The sequence below is a fragment of the Cannabis sativa genome, chromosome 5, assembly GCF_029168945.1.
Source record: "Cannabis sativa cultivar Pink pepper isolate KNU-18-1 chromosome 5, ASM2916894v1, whole genome shotgun sequence".
Classification (NCBI taxonomy): Eukaryota; Viridiplantae; Streptophyta; class Magnoliopsida; order Rosales; family Cannabaceae; genus Cannabis; species Cannabis sativa.
The window spans coordinates 44,329,787-44,335,101 of NC_083605.1; positions in this window are offsets into that span (position 1 = coordinate 44,329,787).

Below are 5,315 nucleotides of genomic sequence, written 5' to 3' on the forward strand. Positions count from 1 at the left end.
AGTAAGTATTTGCCTTTGATTGAGTTCTCCTACATCAATAGCTACCAGAGTACAATAGGGATGGCTCCCTATGAGATGTTATATGGTAGGAAATTTTGTTCTCCTATTCATTGGGACGAAACTGGAGAAAGGAAATACTTGGGTCCAGAGTTAGTGCAGAGGACCACTGAGGCTATTGATAAGATCAAGGCTCACATACTTGCTTCTCAAAGCAGGCAGAAAAGTTATGCTGATTCGAAGCGCAGAGATGTCACTTTTCGGGCAGGGGAACATGTTTTCCTGTGGGTTTCACCAATGAAGGGTATTAGGCGCTTCGGGAAGAAGGGTAAGTTGAGCCCTAGGTTCATTGGGCCATTTCAAATACTTGAGAAAGTCGTGCAGGTAGAATATCGGCTAGCCTCACCACCAGCATTGTCAGCTGTTCTTGGCGTATTTTATATTTCCATGTTGAGGAAATACGTGTCAGACCCGAATCATATCTTGTTATGAAGCCCTTGAACTACAATCAGACTTATCCTATGAAGAGTAACCTGTACAGATACTTAATAGAAAAGAAAAGGTTCTTCGGAACAAGATTATTGGTCTGGTTAAGGTGCTCTGGAGGAATATTAAGGTGGAAGAAGCTACCTGGGAGTTGGAGTCTGATATGAGGACTCACATCCAGAGCTATTCAGGTTAGATTTCGAGGACAAAATCCTTTTAACGGGGGGATAGTTGTAATGACCGTTTTAGTGATTTGGATTAGTAAAGCCAATTATCACTAATTTCTGTTATTTTATAATTATTTGTGGACCCCAATATTTAGAAATAAATATTAGAGTTATAATTTCTCAATTCTGGAAATTTTATTAAACTCTAGGGGTATTATTTATCTTATATGTGAACCTTACTTCTTAGTGGGAAATATTTTAGAGAAAATAAATTACTGGGGTTAAGCGGGGTTATGGAATTGACCATTTTACCCCTAGCCTTGAAAATACCCTAGTTTTATGAGTAAGGGCATTTAAGTAATTGCCAAGGGAGGAGTTAGGTGGCTACCTATTTAGTTGACACCTAGCAAGCCAAAACCTTCAGCCAAGGGAAATTGATTTTCCCTAATTTATTTATCTCATTTAGTGAAATTAGAAGAAAAGCTAAAAAAAATAGAAAACTCTTTCCTTCCTTCTCTCTCTCTTCAAAATCAGCAAGATCAAGGGGGTTTGTTGCTGGATTTTTGTGTTTTCAGCAAGGATTGGAAGAGGAATCAATCAAGGTAAACCCTAGCTTCTTTCCCCTTAAGTTCTTGAAGTTGTATTTTAGTTTCAATATGTGATTTCTAAGTTTAGTGGCTGTTAGGTTTAGATATGCTTAGGCTTTAAATTCTAAGTTTAATTTGAGTTTATTAAGGGTCCTAGGAGCTGGTATTGTTGATTAGATTAGGTTTTATGCAACTTTGAGCTTTGAGTTCAAAGCTTTGATCATTAATGGCAAGTTGAGTTTCCTTGGTTTGTTCTGTGAAATACCGGTTGGAAATTATTGTTTATGCATTGTACAGGTATACTGGAAAGTTTGGTAGAGTTTAGCTTGATTTTGAGGTCATGGGGGCATTTTTTCGGGTTCCCAGCACAGAACCGGAATTCTGTTTCTGGGGGACCTGTAGCAACCGGTCGACCGGTTGGTGACCAAGAACCGGACTTCCGGGTTGGAACCGGTCTGCCGATTGGGGCAGTTTTTAGAACCCTAGTTTTTCTCATTTTTGAGATATTTAGGGTATTTCCATGTTATTTATCGGTATGGAAACTTTTAGTTTCAAGTTTAAGTTCCCGGAAAGTGATTTAGCGAGTCACTCATCTATGTTATAATTATTGTGATTAAGACATCCATCTAGCATAAGACTTTCCGTTCAGTTTAATCTCGCATGATAAGTGGTTTGTAAGTGTTTTATATGGTATAGATTACCCGAATGGTGGCGACCATATTTGACTTGCAAATTGCGAAACAATGGTAGAAGCTCATAAGATAGAATAGCCTTGACTCTCGCCTAAACGGGACAACGCTGGATTCTGATCTTGATCGAATAAAAGGCTGCTAGAATGTTTAACATTTTAGATGAGCTGATAACTCTATTCAATGGATGATAGCTTTGACTCTCGCCTAAACGGGACACTGATATCAGTTTGTTGAAAACCTTGGAAATTATTTAGGATTGAATTTTATAAGTATTTTCTCATATCATTCCTACTTGCTATGTGCTTATAATTTCTGAATTGTTTTTGTGTGTTAAACCATTATTAATTTCTATTTGTTGATTTCTATTATTTTGTAGTATCCTGTTTGTCAAAATGAATCCCATGTTATCACTGTTGACTGAAAATAAGCTGAATGGATCTAACTTTAATAAATGGAATGAGAACATTAATATTGCTCTCATAGGAGAAAGTGCCTTGTTTGTTTTAACTGAGCCGTCACCTGAAGTGCCTGGGGACAATGCATCCAAAGCTGTGAAAGAAAAGTATGAGCGTTGGCAGAAGGCAAATGACAAAGCTCTATACTTTATGCTTTCTAGCATGGTTGACACCCTCAAAACTCGGTTTTGTAAAACTGAGAAGGCTGCTGAAGTTATGACGAAGTTAAATGAGCTATTCGGTAAGGCATCGCTTCAGTCACGCTTTGACGCGACTAAGAAGTACATTAATGCACGGATGGAACCTCATCAAAACGTGCGTGACCATGTTCTCCTCATATCCAGTTATTTCCAAGAAGCCCAGGATCATGGTGCTGAAATGGACAGTGCTACTCAAGTTAGTCTTATCTTGAATAGCCTGACTCCAGCATTTCTACCATACACATCAAATTATGTCATGAATAAGAAGGAAATTGACTTTCATGAATTAGTCAATGACCTTCAAACTTATGAAAATTTGATTGGAGGACCCAAGAAGAAAGGGAGTAAACCTCACAATCCTGGTAATGGTAATGGGACGATGAAACCTGAAGCAAATGTTGCCTCTGCTTCAAAGCCCAAATCGAAGAAGAAGTGGCACAACACCAAGAAGCGAACAAAAGCCAATAAAAAGGCTGTTCCTTCTGGTAATGCTACACTTAAAGGAAAGTGTTTCTACTGCAATGAGAAAGGTCATTGGAAACCCCAGTGTCCTAAACTTCTTGCAAAGAAACAAGGTATTTCCATTTATAAACTTTAAAAGTTTAGTGAATTATTATCCAATTGGATTTATGATTCTGGACTAAACTTTGTTTATTTGTTTTCTTCTTCTTATAGGCCCAGCTACTTGAACTCAATTGAGTTGGATCAGAAAGCTGGACCAAGGGTGAAATCGTCCAGATGAAGATGAAGCTCTTCAATTTTTGAATTAATTGTTTTAGTTTAAAGACAATTTGGATTTCAAATTTTAGTTAGGGATATTTATCCCTGTTTCTCTCATATTGTTGCAATACATTTTTTTTATTAATAAAGTTTTATTTTTTTTCGAAATTCACCATTGCAAATTATGAGATTGAGCTTCATTTAATTTATCTTCATCAATTATTACCACATTATATTTGTATGTTTGTATATGTAAGTGTTTTTATTATTGATGCAAATTCTATAATATTTTCAACTCTTCATAGAGTTATATTATATAAACACTAGAAATTATTTCTATGTTTATCAATAATTGTTCATTCTCATACAATTATTAAGAATTTGTTTAATAAAAGGATCTTATGATCTGATAGGGGTGGAGAAAAGTTAAGAAAACTATGCAGTTCAACGATCTTTTATATCTAATGAACTCTGGATAGTATTCAACTCCACATAAACTCTATCACACTAAGAGAATCATGATCTTTACAACCTTTAGGGGTGGATCATAATCTCTATATACTTAGGGGTAGAGCTTATCCATAGTACCCTATATGTATATTCTTAGGGGTGGAATCTATTCAACAATTCCCTATGAAACACATATCTTGTTTAAACATAGAAGTAATATAATGAGTCAGCTATTGTCAATATAAATTCTTGATCTTGATTGTATGTTCCATTTCGATTTTACTATTGTAAGTAAAAGTTTGATACCTTTGAAAGTTCTTTGTTAAAGTTTCACACTACCTTAATTGAGTGGGAGAATTTTAAAATTCTATACCCATCTTCATTAGGTTGATAATTGTGATAGGTACTTAAGAACACTACTGAAAAGTAAATCTAACCATTCACATGGATAGGTATAGCTTATCAGAATTATGAGAATAAGATAAAGAACTCTAGTTCAGTCCATTCGAATGACTTGAACCAAGAATTCTTAATCCTCATAAAATTTTATGGTATCTTAATTTTGATTACTTTATCTCTGGCATGTATTTTTCACTTCAAATACTAGTCTGCTATGTTGATGACTTAGTCTAAACTTAAAGTTTCAGACTAACACAAAAGTCACAACTAGGTAACTCTCTAAACAATCAGAGGTTAAAAGTATTATTTAACCAGACATCTGCTATTGAGTGGGAGCTATCTGAGATGTAATCAAATAGGGAACATTAGAAGATATTCAAGAAGGATTTATGAAAAGTGATCTATATGTCAGATATTAAGGAACTGTGTATCAGTTGTCTTTGTATCTCACCATCTAATTTCGATTTCTATAAGATGGTGCTTACTTTGGGGGTGGAGGAATTATTGTATAATAATTCAAGCTCTACCAGAGAAGAACTATAACTTGGTCTATTCGAAAATACCAGAAAGTTATATCACTGAAGAAAAGTCTACACTGTATTATCTCAATTACATATTTTAAAATATGAGAGATATGTCTTCTGTTAATTCAGATGTACTTTTAAAACAGTAAAGATTTCAGTATCCCTTGATGAGTAAAGCATATAGTAAAGGACGTTTCATAAGAGTATTTATGAACTAGTTTTCAGAAGTTTGGGTGGATTCAAATATACTACACTTGATCTGAAGATCAAGATATCAGATTGACCTATTTGCACAGTTTGTTTTATATTAGTGCAAGTGGGAGTTTGTTGGGTTTTATGCCCTAAATAAACTCTTTACAATCTGATTAGTTATCAATATAAGAAATTTGAAGTGATTGATGTTTGCATGAATTCTACATGCTAATGGTTTAATATGTTTAATATATTTATTACATTCATACACACAAAATCAGTTAAATCCAGATCATATGTTTATTCACAATTACAGTATCGTCAACACAGTGGAATGTGATTGTGATCATATGAATCAAAAGTTTTGGTCCCTGTTTCATCAGTGTTATTGGATTTACACTAATGTGATAATCAGCGATGATGTGTACTTACACTTGGAGTAAGTG